This window comes from Salmo trutta, chromosome 1, assembly GCF_901001165.1.
Source record: "Salmo trutta chromosome 1, fSalTru1.1, whole genome shotgun sequence".
NCBI lineage: Eukaryota > Metazoa > Chordata > Actinopteri > Salmoniformes > Salmonidae > Salmo > Salmo trutta.
In genome coordinates, this window is record NC_042957.1 from 43,509,127 (window position 1) to 43,527,016 (window position 17,890).

The following is a 17,890-nucleotide window of genomic DNA, read 5'->3' on the forward strand; positions in this document are numbered from 1 at the left end:
AGAATAACATCTTCCTGAATCATTATAATTATATATATTTTTTATTTTATAAAAATTATTTTATTGATATTTGTATGTTTTAGTACTTTCTTGTTAATACTTGTGTTTTGTTTTGTTAGACATGTTTGATGTAGCAAAATAAGTTGTTGATTTTTGTATTATGAATAAAAAAAATACAAATTAAAAAAAGGTGTGAGGGAGGAAGGAATGGCTTTTAAATGGACCACCCTTGGCCGGAAATGTGTTACTAGTTCATCCTGCGATGATTGTGTTTTCAGCCACCGGTAGCTTGTGGGTGTTTTATATGGGCTACAGTCAATTATGAGTGCATGTCGGATTAAGGTTTGCCTTAATCGACATCCACGTCATCGGCGCCTGGGGAGCAGTCGGTTAACTGACTTGCTCATGGGCAGAACGACAGAGTTTTTACCTCGTCAGCTCCGGGATTCGATGCAGCAAGCTTTCGGTTACTGGCACAACGCTCCTACCCGCCAGCCTATGTAAAGTAGACTAATAAGTGATTTTCACTTGAAAGGAATCCATCTGGAACATCTTCTGTAACTTTGGACCGCTATATCTGGTAAAGGTGTGTCCCAATGCTGCCGTGGTCGAGCCAGGGTTTTATGCTCTAGTCAAGTACTTCTCCGCAGCCCAGGCATGGAAAATGGTTTCTCCACTGTTCGTTTTTCCCATAGGGGATTTTAGAAACACTTAAAATAAGGGTTTTGCTTTGTGTAAACTTACGCTGGTGTGATGTTTTGATAACCATGTAAATCTCTCTCGGACAAGGTGACTTTTATCAATATTACTATTTACTCTGATAAAAAAAATGCAAATTAGAGTCAAAGTAGACATGTAAAATGACTAATCCCTGCAAGCTCTTGCACATCATCTCTAGCTGACACGTATGCTAACAGGTATTGTGTCAATTTAAAACTTGCACAACAATTTAGCTAATTTATTCATTACTACATTTAGCTAACATTAGTTAATCCAGAGATTCTTACCTTTGCCTTGATTCGTCAGTCTCGTCCAGATCATTTGTAGTTCTTTATGATAGCCACATTAGCAGCTAATTAGCGTTTCATTTTTGGGGGTTAAATACAGGCAAATATTGATAAATGACACCTTGTCCTAGAGAGATTTACACGGTTATCAAATTGTCTCGTCAGGGTAAGCTTACACGAAACAGCCCTTATTTTAAGTGTTTCTAAAATTCCATATGGGAGAAATTGGTGGGAAAACGATTCCTTGTTTACCATTTTGTTTTATGAGTATTGACTCATACGGTGGTACTCTATTGTACAATTTAGTGCTTGTAGTTCTCATCAAATCAAATTTCAAATCAAATTTATATAGCCCTTCTTACATCAGCTGATATCTCAAAGTGAAACCCAGCCTAAAACCCCAAACAGCAAGCAATGCAGGTGTAGAAGCACGGATTATCAAACATAAATTCCAAAGAGATATCAAAATACACTCCAAATGATTTCATAAGATCATTGCTTATGTGACGTGTATATATTTTCAACCAAGCACTTTCCCCCCATTTTAAAACAACTTCGAGGCCCCTGAGCAGTCTTTTTCTCACAGCTGCTGTGAACCATCACATTAACACATGACAAACAACTAATACCAGAACTTGACCTGTAGATGGCAATGTCTTACCACTCCATGATGACTTGTAGACTGGCCTCTTGCTGGTAGACTCTGCTCTGCTGCACTTTCTGCCCTAAACACTGTTCACCATAAAGTTATAACCATTGTAATGATTGACATTTAGAACTGATTGTACATTCTCTGTCTTTTCTCCAGGTTAAGCTGAGCACAAAGCAGTACCCAAACTTCCTTCACAACTCCAAGCCACTGAGCCATAGGAAGTGTCAGGACTTTGCCAATCACTACATGGGATTTAATGGATGGCACACCCACATTGTTACAGTAATGCAGCAATGCCCAGAGGTTTCTCTTTTATGTTCCAATACTATGTTACAGTGATACAACAGATACAATATTTGTTTGGTTAGGTGGGTGTAGCCATTGTGAAATCGCTAGCTAGTTAGCTTTGTGTGAGCAAGACGTTAAAGGATTTTTGTATAAAGACATTAAAAGATTGACAACACAAGCAGATAATTTAAAGTCTGACGACCTATCAACACATCTTCAGTCCTAACTTTTTGAAGTAAATCAATTTCTGCTGTGGAGAATATGGCCCATGTCGTATATTGTCACTGTGTGATGATAACCTCATATCAAAAACAAACTTTTCAGAAAAAAATGACCATATTTTCCTATTAACAAACATACAATTATGAAACTTGGTTCTAGAGTCATAAAATCTTCAGAGTACATTTGAGGGGAGTTACTTCTTTCATTAGGGTTTAAAAAAAAGAATAACTACATTCTTGTCAAAGTTTATCAGACAACGACAATATGTAATGAAACCTTCCTTTCTCTGGACAGCTGAAGGACATCTCCAACTGTGACGATGCCGGCAGGTTGTCCACCACACCTGGTGACCCTCAGGAAATTACCCGGAAGTACGGCTGCATCATGGAGGTCACCTTCCCACAGCATGGCCTTAGCTAACAAGGTGTCGGAGTGGCTGAGGAGACCGTGGAGGGTACCGGTGAGATTCAGCAGAACAGCCACAGTGGCTATGAGAAGGTTGTGTTTCAGAAAGAATGAGAATCACTATTATTTGCAAAGTACAGGAATTTGACCTGGTGAAATGGTGGTGACAGGGGCCTTATAATAAATAGAAAACAGTGCATTCGGAAGTATTCAGACCCCTTGACCTTTTCCAGATTTTGTTACGGTACAGCCTTATTCTAAAATTGATTTTTAAAAAATCCTCATCAATCTACCCACAATACACATGAATGACAAAGCAAAAACAGGTTTTTAGAAATGTTTGCAAATTTAAAACAACAAAAATCACATTTACATAGGTATTCAGACCCTTTACTCAGTACTTTGTTGAAGCACCTTTGGCAGCGATTACAGCCTCGTGTCTTCTTGGGTATGATGCTACAAGCTTGGCACATCTGTATTTGGGCAGTTTCTCCTATTCCTCTCTGCAGATCCTCTCAAGCTCAGGTTGAATGGGGAGCGTTGCTGCAGAGCTATTTTCAGATCTCTCCAGATATGTTCGATTGGGTTCAAGTTCAGGCTCTGGCTGAGCCACTCAAGGACATTCAGAGACTTGACCTGAAGCCACTCCTGCGTTGTCCTGTATGCCCCAGACGGAGGTCCTGAGAGCTCTGGAGCAGGTTTTCATCAAGGATCTCTCTGTACTTTGCACCGTACATCTTTGACTCAATCCTGACTAGTCTCCCAGTCCCTGCTGCTGACAAAACATTCCCACAGCATGATGCTGCAACAACCATGCTTCACTGTAGAGATGGTGCCAGGTTTCTTCCAGATGTGACGCTTGGCATTCAGGCCAAAGAGTTTAATCTTGGCGGGTAACTATATAGCTTGCATTGATGGCTGAACTCTGTACTCAGAATATTGTACTCAGAATATTGAACAATGTGCTTTCTCCGTAAAGTTATTTTGAAATCTAACACAGCGGTTGCATTAAGAAGTAGTATATCTTTAATTCTTTAAATAATTGTTATATATTTTGTCAATGTTTATGATGAGTATTTCTGTAAATTAATGTGCACATTCACGTCCCACCCCACATACCCAAGAGAGGTTAAAGGGAGGCTGGTGAGTTACGCCACCTGGGACAGGCTGAGGAAGGCAACTGTTGAGGCCAATGTGACAGGAGCATCACCAGGGCTGTCAGAGGAGCCGGAGCAGACAGACACAGAGCACCAGGAGGAGGAGCCTGAAGGAGAGGAAATGGAGGAGACAGTCCCTCCAGTGTACAAAACAAGGAGTGCCTTGGAGGAGCTGTTCTCAGAGTTGAGAGAGAGAGTTGAGAGAGAGAGAGAGACTCTCGTCCCTCATCGAGCGTGTTGAGCTCTACCAAGTCCTGCCTCCCATCTCCATGGCTACTCTGCCCCTCATCACAAACATTGCAACAAGCTACCTCTGTGCTCAAGCCTCCTCCACCCCTAGTGAGAGGGTATTTTCGACTGCAGGGAACACGATAAGCCAGGAGAGGTCCTGTCTTCTGCCAGAGAAGGCAAATATGTTGATCTTTCTCAAGAAGAACTGTTAGTCCTTTTGCTGCATACCTGCATGCCCCACCCATGTTGCTCTATACCACTGCATTTTCTTTTGCAGGAAAATATTGTTTATTTAATTTGTTTGACATTTCCATCATCACAACATTAGTCTATGATAGTGATTTGTTCTAAACATTGCTGTTTCTTTTGCTGTAAATAATTGTTTCTTTTATTTATTTTACATTTCCGAAAATAAAGCAATGTTAATTCTGTTCTTAATTTGTTTCCTTTTTTTGGTAAAAAAAATAAAAGAATCGATGAGAATACCGTTAAAGTACCGGACCGATAAGCAGCATCAGTAAAAGTAGTTAAAATCTTAACCATACCTATCCCTACCCATGAAGCCTATTTAACTTTTAATGCAGTCATCTCGGTTTTCATATCAAATCAAACTTTATTTGTCACATGCGCCGAATACAACAAGTTTAGACTACCGTGAAATGCTTACTTACAAGCCCTTAACCAAGAGTGCAGTTCAAGAAGAAGAAAATATTTACCAAGTAGACTAAAATAAAAAGTAACACAATAACAATAACGAGGTTATATATTGGGGGCACCGGTAAATTGTCCGGTGGCGATTTAATTAATTGTTCAGCAGTCTTATGGCTTGGGGGTAGAAGCTATTGAGGAGCCTTTTGGTCCTAGACTTGGTGTTCCGGTACAGCTTGCCGTGCGGTAGCAGAGAAAACAGTCTATAACTTGGGTGACTGGAGTCTCTGAAAATTTTATGGGCTTTCCTCTGACACCACCTATTATATAGGTCCTGGATGGCAGGAAGCTTAGCCCCAGTGATTTACTGGGCCGTTCGCACTACCCTCTGTAGCGCCTTACGGTCAGATGCCGAGCAGTTGCCATACCAGGCGGTGATGCCAACAGTCAGGATGCTCTCAATGGTTCAGCTGTAGAACCTTTTGAGGATCTGGGGACCCATGCCAAATCTTTTCAGTCTCCTGAGGGGGTAAAGGTTTTGTCGTGCCCTCTCCACGACTGTCTTGGTATGTTTGGACCATGATAGATTGTTGGTGATGTGGACACCAAGGAACTTGAAACTTACGACCTGCTCCACTACAGCCCTTTTGATGGTTTTATCTTTCACTTGTTTGTAACAATTGGAAATACTTTGGAAACTTTGTATTTGTAGTTAACTTCGTTCTGAAGTGATTGGTGGTCAATGTCAGACAGATGACTAGCCTAAACATCTTGATTCTATGTTTAGCGGAGATCTTCTGTGAATAAAGTGACACGGAAGGGCAAAAAACATCCAACGATGCACTTTGGCTACTCTACGAGTGGTCTGGATCACTTGTAGATGTGCAAAGGTTTTTAAGATCGTTACTAACGAAGGCTCTGGGGAAACAGATTGGCTACGTAAGATGGTTCTAACAAGGATTTTAACGCTACGAAGGCTCTGGGAAACAAGGCCCTGAACTCTAAGTTAACTAATCATTGGAATCATTTTGAAGATATCAGCTCAGCGTATTTTCATGTATTTTAGGTGCACAGTGGAGGCATGGGATATTCTCTGCCATAAGGGAATACAAATGTAATCACAAAAATCTGTCTTCCAGGTAATGGGAAAGTTTTAGTTGAATGCAGGATGGAGCGAGATGATGTCCTACAGGATGAGGATCTGGAAGGACTCATTAGGGTACCACACTGTTCTCTTACAGCAATTATTCCACACGTTCGATTGCAATTGTACTCTTGTAATTGTTTTCTACCCATATGGGTTGCTTAGTCTGTATGTATTTTGGCCATTCTAGAACTTACAAAAATTGCCAGTGCAGTTTAAATTACTGGCAACTTTACTGGACAGTCACTGGTGTTAACTTTATGTAATATTAACTTTAGTATTATACTTTATGACTTAATGTAACTGTTTATGTCATTGTGTATTCTGCATAACGCAGTCTTGTTGAACGCGAGCGTTAATGAAATCTAAATCAAATCTGATCTCAGGAATCGACATCCCTTCTTTTTATTTCTTTGTCAGGTGAATGTCATTCCCTGGTGTCAATTTGACCCTGACTGCCAGGAGGAAAATGAGGATATACCGTGGGAACTCAGTGTCAACATGTGACATGTACCTGGAGACAGTTCACCTGTGTTCACCTGCACTTGCTGTGTTCAAGTTGGTGCCAAATAACGACTTGACATTTCCTGATACTTTTTATTAAAGAATGTACCTGGAAAAATTGTATGGAATGTTTTGTGGAAATACCTTTTTGTAAACTGTATATCTTGACGTACTACTACTGCATGTAACATGCTTTTGAAATTCTGTATTTTATTAAAAGCACAAGTGGTTATTTCTTCATTATGTTTAAGTGTTTGTGTCTCTTAGAGAGAGAGAGAACTAGAGCAGCCAGTCAGTGTGTTTATGTTTTGTGGTAAAATGTGTCATAAATCATCCAATTAGATGATTAAGCAATGAGGCAGTAAAGGAGTCACAATCCGCCAGCAGGCACTGAGCGTTGGCTCGTGTGTGTGCGCCCCCCCCTCCCAGGGAAGCTAGCTTCCTCAAACCGCTGCCAGTCTCACCAGTGCTATTTATGTCATGCCACGAGATCATATCACAATGTCTCAAAGGGAGTTTACTTCTTTCATTTCGTTTTTTCCTTTCATTGTATTCGTTTTCTAATCTAAACATCTGCAGCCATGGATACCAAACTCCTCCCTATTCTAATCTGCCTCTGCGTCATTAGAAGTGTATGAGTGCATGGCAGACTATTTTACTGGAAGTCACTGTGGTGGATCAGTCATTTTATGATACTCTATGTTATTGTCAGATGAAAGTGTACATTTTTTTTATTTTAAGTTGTCATGTTTTTGTCTTGAATTACAGCAAAGTGCAGTCAGTGCCACATCCAGTAGTAGTAAGTTCTCCCTCCTGATTAGCAGGTTTTAGTCATTGACAGCCAAACACCAAGTATAGAACGTTTCAATTTGTTGTTGTACAGTAATGTGTATTAGTCAGCATTAGACTTGTATCATAGCTTTTCCACACTCCAGGTATGATGAGCAGTAGCCCTAGTATTGGAATCCAATGAGGAGACGTAACCAGGCAACCATCCACGCATTTTGGCAGCCTAATATGGGAGCGACGTGTCAGAAGTTGGAGTTTCAATCTGTTGTCTGTGAAGTTTACAGTAATCTATATTAGTCAGCATCAGACTTCAAACTCATCCACACAGGTATGATGAAGAATAACCAGGCAACCATGGAGGGTTTGGGAGAAGACATAGTCAGGTTCATAATTATTGATACCCTTGATAGAGATGAGCAAAAATACTGAGCTATGTTGTGTGCTCCGAAAAAAAAGGGAAATTATATAATTTTATACTAATACAATTGCTCAGAGAAACAGATTTTGTTTAACAAGTAGCATTTGTTTTTGTTGAAGATGGGGGTCAAAATTATTGGCACTGTTTTCAATACCCTAGGATAACAACAGTGAGCCTTTTTGGTTACATGTTTTATGAGATTGGATGTTGGGAGGGAGCTTAGACGATTCCTCCACACAGAATCTTTCCAGATCTTTCCTTCTTCTGCTCATATGGACTGCCCTCTTCAATTCAAACCACAAGTTTTCAATGGGGTTCAAGTACAGAGACTGAGATGGACATTGCAAAATGTTGATTTTGTGGTCAATTAACAAGGGCTCCAGGACCAGTGGAATCCAAATAACATCAAAGATCCACCACCATATTTTACTGTAGGTATAAGGTCATTTTCTGAGTATGCTTCTATTTTTCAAGGTCAAAGAGCTCAAATGTTATTGTCATCTGACCATGGCACCGGTTCCAATCAAAGTGTCAATGCCATTTCTAAAACTCCAGATGGTCAGATGACATCAAAATAGAGCTCTTTGGCGCCGAAAAATGGAAGCATATGCAGAAAAGTACCTCATACCTACAGTATACCTCAAACCTGAGAGGGCAGTCCGTAAGAGCAGACAAAGGAGATCTAGGGTCTGGAATGATCTAAGATCCCTCGCAACGTATTCTCAAATCTCTTTCTCTGAGCAATTGTACGAGTATAAAACAATATAATTTCCACTTTTTTTTAGCATACAGTATACTGTAGCTCAGTATTTATATTATTTACTGTATTTTATATACAGTCTTTTTTGCTCATCTTTATCAAGGGTGACAATAATTATGGACTTGACTGTATTGGCCAACACCTTTTGATTTGAGGATTAGAAGAGAAGTGGTTTATTGTCGGTTGCCTAAAGCCACAGGTCTGTGGTGTCTTCCAGGGTTACCTTGTTGGTTTCACAGGTTTGGGCTGAAGTCGTAAGTCACCTCACAGCTCACACCTACCTTCGTAGCACTAGTTCTGCTAAATACCGACTAATAACACACTTTCGGTGGAAGTGGCAGACTGGCGGGATTTTAAAGACAATTATTGGGCCACGGATGATGAGTAATACTTGACCTCAGAAGAAGATGAATAAATCCCCTATAAGAGACTGAGGTTTACAAAACCAGACGCTATTTCCTGTTTTTCCACCTCAATCATATATTTTAGCATGTGAATTATTGAGTCAAATGAGCTGCGCTAAGGTTAATCCATAACTTTGACTTAAAAAAGGAATTTAAATGTTACTACTGCAATAGCGCAAGACTATTAACTGAAATGTAATCGTTAATTGTCAATAAAAATGTAATGGTAAGTGATGATGAGAAAAAGCAGTATGAAAAACTGACATTTAATACCAGAACTTTTCTTTAGTGATTAGCAATATTCTGCCAAATGTTGACATTGGCCCTAATTCAGAGGGTCAGACCCATCCGACTTGTCATATTCTAGGGTGTCGTTCTCATACAGGTGTACCACAGCATGTATAGCCCCTTCATGAACTTCTACAGTAATAATCCTCTGTGAATCAGATGAGATATTTCTGTTTTAGCCAGCAGTGCTTAAAAATCAGACCTATGATAATGTAGGTCTATGTGGTGAATCATAACACTTAAACACCTTGACACCTGTTGATTAACCGTGGTGTTTTGATATAGGTCCGTTTCAATCTCAAGTCAGTGAATCATATACTATAAAATATGATTCACCACCATGTTTCTATTTCAGGTTTACATAATGAGCGGTGCAGGGTGTGTCATTCTGTTTACCCGTCTGGCCCCATCAGACATAAATCCTTTGATTCTCAATGAGCTCAACGGGCCCTCAGTCAAACCTCACCATTTGATCAGACTACACCTAGCTGGAACCTGACATGAACACTACAGCAATAGGCTACATGCATGTACAGTGCCTTCAGAAAGTATTCACACCCCTTGACTTATTCCACATTTTGTTGTGTTACAGCCTGAATTGATTACATTTAGATTTTTTTTGTCACTGGCCTATACGCAATACCCCATAATGTCAAAGTAGATTATGTTTTTCAATTTTTTTTTACAAATGAATAAAAAATGAAAAGCTAAAATAAGTACACTCTAAAAATTCTTCTTTGAAGAACCTTAGGGTTCTTGGTACTGAAATTTGCCCCCAAAAGGTTCTTCCAAGTACCCCATAGGAGGTGGGGTTCATCGAGGAACCACCTTAGTTGGTGGGGGTTCTTGCAGGAACCTAACTGCCCAACTGAAACATTTGGATTTCAATTTGAAAGGACAGCAGGTGCAGGCACTTAACTGAAAAATGTAAAGATCTCCTCAATTTAACCTCCTGCTGTGTTCTGGTCGAATTGGACCGATTTTCTCTCTGGAAAATGTAGTTCATTTAATCTGATTGTCACAAGGTTCCATGACTTTGTCTACACAGGGCATCTGAACACACAAAATACATCTTGATGATTTTTATTACATTGTGGGTGTTTTATTTAACTTTTGTACACCTGTGGTGTTCCTGGTCACAAATGACCGGTCAGTAGAAATGAATGGGTGAGACTACAATTAGTGTATAAAATTGAGTTCAGGCACATGCCCATTCATCAGATGGACACGCTTCCTCTCCCAGACCCCCACATACATGTGTGTTTGAGCACACACACACACACCTCTCACTCCCCTTCTTGGCTTCCATGGCAACCCCCACGGGATCCTTTCCCCAATAGAATATTTCCCCCACGGGAACCACACCTGTTGGCATTCTCACAATCAATCGCAACATTGTTTCAATAATATATAGAACTTTTCTCGCAGCTCTGGTATATAAAGCTTTTTTGAGGCCTTGCTGTCGCAGCACAATGACCAAGCGATATACTGTATGTGAGGCTCTTGATCATATCTTTGATCATGACACCGGTGAGGAAGAAAGAGTCCTTGTTAAACTTTGACACAAAGTTGTCTGTGATAAATAGCACAATATGTTTCATCTGAGTATTTGTTATAGTCAAAATAATCCATACATGATGCTTTTTTTTACTCAAAAACGAGTTGTATGAGCTCAGGTACATAGCAAATAGAAGTTCAAGACTTGTAATGTTCACAAGAACTTACGTTGTTAAAAAGATCTAACACAACATTAGGTGATAATATATGTTTTATTCTGGATTTATAATCAGCTATAATGGGGCGGTCATTTTGGACCGGGAACACAGAATTCATTAACATGAAACGAACACAACAGGAAGGTTAGGGTAAGGTTTGTCCCTTGTATGATCTAAACTGATGTTGATTTATGATGATGCCATCTATCGTTTCATTTTTGTACAAATCTTTCTAAAACAGAAAATGGACACAATTCAATAGATCCCAATCATCAAAGAGGTAAGACTATGTAGGCTATAAGAATATGTTGAAGGCTAGCTGTATTGGGTGCTGATGACTGAACTGCTCACTTTTGTGTCTATGTCTGCAGGTATACAGACGAGGAGGCATACAAAAGGTATGTCAGTTGGTATGAATTCTGTCATGTGCACGTTTTGTTAATCATCTTTATAACTACTATTTTTGGGATTCACAGACTTCACCCTCCCCACACCTCTGATGAATATAACAGGAAACCTGTTCATCACCACAAACTGCAAAATCATTCTGGCTATGGGTACGAAGAATATCCACACTTTAACATCAACGCGCCAGAGGATACACCCATTGGACTTGGGGATCTGCTGGGAGTTTACCTCATATTTGGATTTTTTCATTCTGCTTTGCCACTAAAATCATAATTAACACTGAGAACTAAAATATTGTGTTATTGTTGTTATTGTTATGCATATTATTATTATTATTAAGTAAAAATCTAAAAACATGTTTTCACTTTGTCATTATGGGGTATTTTGTGTAGATAGGTGAGGGAAACAATTATAGTATTTAATCCATTTTGAATTCAGGCTGTAACTCAACAAAATGTGGAATAAGTCAAGGGGCATGAACACTTTTTGAAGACACTAAGGAAATGGAAATTGAAACTGAAAGTGGAAAAGGGAACAGTAGGGAAAACTGTTATTCCTCACTGCTTGTGAATTCACTATGCGTCTGTTATTTCTATTCAGCGAATATTGTTCTGATTACGTTATTGTGGAATGCAATTTCATGGGGGGGGGGTTGAAACGGAATTCGTAAGAGCTCAAAGTACTGTGTTCAAAACAGGCGAGCCCTGCTGAAACCCATTTACTTACCCTCATTGAAGGCAGGCTTTTAATATAGCCTAACTCGAGTCTGAGTTGTTACATCTGACTTGTTTTTAGGGATTTCCTTTATGGATTATTAGGCTATAGGCCAGATTCTACTGCCAGCCGTGCATGTAAGAATGATGTTCATTGACTACAGCTCAGCATTCAACACCATAGTACCCTCCAAGCTCATCATTAAGCTTGAGGCCCTGGGTCTCAACCTCGCCCTATGCAACTGGGTCCCGGGCCCTCATTTATCAATGTTGAGTAGGAACAGAAATGTTCGTAAACCATGCGTGCGATCATTTCTAAGCAAAGTGTGGGATTTATCCATCTGTACTTATACTTCAGAATGTGCGTAAATTGAAGCGCACCTCGGACCATGTGTACTCACAGCAACTTGTGGTAGAAAAGTCAAACTGCTAATGAAATACCATCCACCAAATGGAGAAAGGATTGACATACTGGACCAAATCATAAACTATGAAGAAAAAAAGATAATACATGAATAGTTTATTCATGTATTTCTTTTATAGACACTTAAGCTACTAATCGTTTTCTGATGGTGCTATTGAATTCATAAACATGAAACCATTTAAGCCTAACTGAATTAATAAAGTCAATTAGAAAGAGAGTGGAATGTAAGTTGGAGGCAATTTAGTTAAACCAGTTAAATAATATAAAAGGCAACACTGAGGCATTGTGAATTGTCCAAAATGACAAATCTGGCATTGCTGGAGGATCTGGCACAAGCTGCAGGGAGCATGTTTTCAACGAGCGTGCAGATTTTTTTTGCTGAGAGCGACACTTGGCTTATTAGTAGATTTCGTTTTCCAGGGCATTTTATATTGTATCTCTGCAACCAACTCTCTCCAGTATTAGAAAGGGAGACGAAACGCACCAATGACATCCCACTGCATACCCAAATCCTCTCCACCCTGGGATTTTTGGCCACTGGATCATTCCAACGGGAGATTGCGGATCGGTCTGGCATTTCACAACCAACCAAGAGCCGGATATTGCCTGCAGTCCTTCATGGCATTATTTCATTGACCCCACAATACATACAGTTTCCGTACACTGCCATGCAACAGGCCAGAGTGAAAAAGGATTTGCATACCATAGCTGGATTTCCCAATGTCATTGGAGTAATTGACTGCACCCACATCGCAGTAAAAGCACCATCAGTGAACGAATTCAACTTCGTCAACAGAAAAGTTTTCCATTCTGTCAATGTGCAGGTCATCTGTGATTCACATTTGGCTTCGTTGAATGTAGTGGCCAAATGGCCAGGTGGGACACATGATTCATTCATTGTGCAGAGCAGTTCAGTCGGTCTTAACCTCCAGGAAGGAGCTGTTGAGGATGGATGGCTTGTTGGTAAGTGACTTATGTTTTATTTGCAAGGTTTTATTTGCCATGTTAGACCTCTACTGGGAAACAATATCTGAATGTTGTGTTCATAACTGCAGGAGACCGGGGCTACCCATTAAAAACATGGCTGAGTACTCCCCTCACAAACCCCTCAAGGTACAATCAAGCCCACGCACGCACAAAATCAACAGTGGAACGCACCATAGGCCTGCTGAAAAGGCGTTGGCTGTGCTTGTCTGGGGACACAAAGCACACTGCAATACCAGCCTAGCAAGGTTTGCCTCTGAAATGACATTCCTTCAAATGCCATTACGTGAATGTAATACAATGTGCAAATTTCTTTTTAGGTTCACTACATTGTCAAGGCTTGCAGTGTGCTCTACAACGTTGCAATCAAAAATAGCATTCCACTGAATGATCCACCCAGACCCGATGAGCCCATGCCTGACAGGGTGTGTTTCCCACCACCCGTAGACCTGGCACTGAGGACCAGAGTCAATATCATACAACGGTTTTAAGTATCTGTTCTTCCAAATATTGTAATCAAATCGACAAGGAAAACACATTTACGTTGAACCAGAATTTATTGTCTCACATGCTTGACACAATCAACAAGTTCTTTCAATGATTGATTTATCTCTCTCAGGCCTCTCAGCATCCTCCAGATGGTTTTTCAGTCCAAGAATTGATGTGTTGATCTCTTCTTGTTGTTTCATGACTGTGTCAGTCAAAACATGCGGCACAGCTGAAGCGCTCAACTAACAAGGACACCCTTCTTGTAGGCCTGTCACACCCTGATCTGTTTCACCTGTCTTTATGATGGTCTCCACCCCCCTCCAGGTGTCGCCCATCTTCCCCATTATCCCCTGTATATTTATACCTGTGTTTTCTGTCTGTCTGTGCCAGTTCATCTTGTTTGTTCAAGCCTACCAGCGGTTTGTCTCAGCGCCTGCTTTTCCCCATTCAATCTTTTCTCGCCCTCCTGGTTTTGACCCTTGTCTGTCCTGTCTCTGAGACCGCCTGTCTGACCACTCTGCCTGAGCCTGCCTGCCGTCCTGTACCTTTGCCATACTTCTGGATTACTGACCTCTGCCTGACCTGAACCTGCCTGCCGTCCTGTGCCTTTCCCCCACTTCTCTGGACTATTGACCCCTGCCTGCCTTGACCTGTCTATTTGCCTGCCCCTCTGGGATTATTAAACTATTGTTTATCCGACGTGGTCTGCATCTTCATACCTTCATATCTGATAAGGCCTGGGAATGTCTGAGGGGCCAGGCAAATCCCCCAAATCTGTGAAGACTTCATATTTTGTTATTTTTATTCATTTTGTTAAATTTATTTTGTCATATTTGTTATTTATTGTCAAAAAATATTTAGATTGCCTTACCATCAGTTGGTGTGTCTGGTATTCCTTCAGGGTCTGGGAAAGGGTCCTTAGTATCACCATCACAAATGACGCCAGACACTGAGGTCTCTCCAATTATGCTGTCAATGCGCTGGTCCATAGCAGACAGTGAAGAGTCACTCTGCCCTATGTTTTCAAATCAAACCATTTCTTTTTAATTTCATTAACTGTTCTGCACTCAAATGAGGCAGAATTTACCACAGCTCCGACCTGCTACCAAGTGACATTTTTTGCAGCTTTAAGGGGAAGGTTTGTGACCATAAATTGTCATTTAGGGTGGTTCTTTATGTAAATGAGACTACATGTGCACTAACACAGTGTTAAAGAACGTGTCTGATTTATCAAGGCAAAATACTTACAGGTGTGTGTAAATCAAGTGTACAAGCAATTGATAAATGCCAACTTTTTTGTATTTGCGACAATTCCCCCCAAAAATGTATGAACCTCTTACATCTAGACGTTCCGCTAGCGGAACACCTGCTCCAATATCGAATGATGGGCGTGGCGCGAAATACAAAGTCCTCGAAAATCCGAAAACTTCCATTTTTCAAACATATGACTATTTTACACCATTTTAAAGACAAGACTCTCCTTTATCTAACCACACTGTCCGATTTCAAAAAGGCTTTACAGCGAAAGCAAAACATTAGATTATGTCAGCAGAGTACCCAGCCAGAAATAATCAGACACCCATTTTTCAAGCTAGCATATAATGTCACAAAAACCAAAAGCACAGCTAAATGCAGCACTAACCTTTGATGATCTTCATCAGATGACACTCCTAGGACATTATGTTATACAATACATGCATGTTTTGTTCAATCAAGTTCATATTTATATCAAAAACCAGCTTTTTACATTAGCATGTGATGTTCAGAACTAGCATTCCCACTGAACACTTCCGGTGAATTTACTAAATTACTCACGATAAACGTTCACAAAAAACATAACAAGTATTTTAAGAATTATAGATACAGAACTCCTTTATGCAATCGCGGTGTCAGATTTTAAAATAGCTTTTCGGTGAAAGCACATTTTGCAATATTCTGAGTAGATAGCTCGCCATCACGGGCTAGCTATTTTGATACCCACCAAGTTTGGTACTCACCAAACTCAGATTTACTATAAGAAAAATTGGATTACCTTTGCTGTTCTTCGTCAGAATGCACTCCCAGGACTTCTACTTCAATAACAAATGTTGGTTTGGTTCAAAATAATCCATAGTTATATCCAAATAGCGGCGTTTTGTTCGTGCGTTCAAGACACTATCCGAAGGGTAACGAAGGGTGACGCGCCCGGCGCGTTTCGTGACAAAAAAATTCAAAATATTCCATTACCATACTTCGAAGCATGTCAAACGCTGTTTAAAATCAATTTTTATGCGATTTTTCTCGTAAGAAGCGATAATATTCCGACCGGGAGTCATTGTTTTCGTTCAAGGACTGAAAATGAAAACATGGAGTCGTCTCGTGCACGCGCCCCCAGTCTCATTGTTCTCAGATCGACCACTTACCAAATGCGCTACTGTTTTTCAGCCATGGCCTGCAAAGTCATCATTCAACGTTCTGGCGCCTTCTGAGAGCCTATGGGAGCGTTAGAAAATGTCACGTTACAGCAGAGATCCCCTGTTTTGGATAGAGATGATCAAGAAGGCCAAGACATGGTCATGGTCCTGTTTGGAATCTTCTCAGGTTTTGGCCTGCCAAATGAGTTCTGTTATACTCACAGACACCATTCAAACAGTTTTAGAAACATTGGAGTGTTTTCTATCCGAAGCTAATAATTATATGCATATTCTAGTTTCTGGGCAGGAGTAATAATCAGATTGAATCTGGTACATTTTTTATCTGGCCGTGAAAATACTGCCCCCTATCCATAAAAAAATAATTTATAAGCTTTTCTACGCAACATTGATAAATGAGGACCCCTGGACTTTCTGACGGGCCACCCCCAGGTGGAGAAGGTAGGAAACAACATCCCGACTTCGCTGATCCTCAACACTGGTGCCCCACAAGTGTACGTGCTCAGCCCCCTCCTCTACTCCCTGTTCACCATTGACTGCGTGGCCTTGCATGCCTCAATCATCATCAAGTTTGCAGATGACACAACAGTAGTGGGCTTGATTACCAACAACGACGAGACAGCCTACAGGGAGGATGTGAGGGCACTCGGAGTGTGCTGTCAGGAAAACATCCTCTCACTCAATGTCAGCAAAACAAAAGAGATGATCATGGACTTCAGGAAACAGCAGAGGGAGCACCCCCCTATCCACATTGACGGGACAGTAGTGGAGAAGGTGGAACGTTTTAAGTTCCTCGGCGTACACATCACGGACAAACTGAAATGGTCCACCCACACAGACAGTGTAGTGAAGAAGGCGCAACAGTGCCTCTTCAACTTCAGGAGGCTGAAGAAATTTGCCTTGTCACTTAAAAGCCTCACAAACTTCTACAGATGCACAATCGAGAGCATCCTGTCGGGCTGTATCACCGCCTGGTACGGCAACTGCACCGCCCTCAACCGCAAGGCTCTCCAGTGGGTGATGCGGTCTGCACAACGCATCACCAGGGGCTACCATCCAGGAGATGAGGTCAGTACAGGTGCGTCAAAGCTGGGACCGAGAGACTGAAAAACAGCTTCTATCTCAAGGCCATCAGACTGTGAAACAGCCATAACTAGCACAGAGAGGCTGCTGCCTACATACAGACTCAAATCATTAGCCACTTTATTAATAAATGGACCACTAGTCACTTAAAACAATGTCACTTTAATAATGTTAACATATCTTACATTACTCATCTCATATGTATATACTGTATTTTACACCATCTATTGCGTCTTACCTATGCCTCTCAGCCATTGCTCATCCAAATCAAATCAAATTACATTTGATTAGTCACATGCGCCGAATACAACAGGTGAAAACCTTACAGTGAAATGCTTACTTACGAGCCCTTAACCGACAGTGCAGTTAAAAAAAAAATACGGATAAGAATAAGAGATTAAAGTAACAAGTAATTAAAGAGGAGCAGTAAAAAATAACAATATATACAGGGGGGTGCCGGTACAGAGTCAATGTACCGGGGCACCGGTTAGTTGAGGTAGTATGTACATGTAGGTAGAGTTAATTAAAGTGACTATGCATAGATGACAACAGAGAGTGGCAGTGGTTTGGGGGGGGGGGGGGGGGGGGGGCAATGTGAATAGTCTGGGTAGCCATTTGACTAGATGTTCAGGAGTCTTATAGCTTGGGGGTAGAAGCTGTTTAGAAGCCTCTTGGATCTAGACTTGGTGCTCCGGTACCGCTTGCAGTGTGGTAGCAGAGAGAACAGTCTATGACTAGGGTGGCTT

General features: G+C 40.8%; 1 long non-coding RNA gene across 1 annotated transcript; it reads left to right on the top strand.

Moving 5' to 3' along the window:
- The first annotated feature begins 347 nt into the window (after positions 1 to 347).
- LOC115202805 (uncharacterized) lies at positions 348 to 6,468 on the top strand. Its single transcript, XR_003880072.1, has 5 exons — positions 348 to 586; positions 1,816 to 1,962; positions 2,464 to 2,629; positions 5,750 to 5,829; positions 6,175 to 6,468. It is a non-coding gene; the product is annotated as an uncharacterized LOC115202805 (long non-coding RNA).
- Positions 6,469 to 17,890: the final 11,422 nt, after the last annotated feature.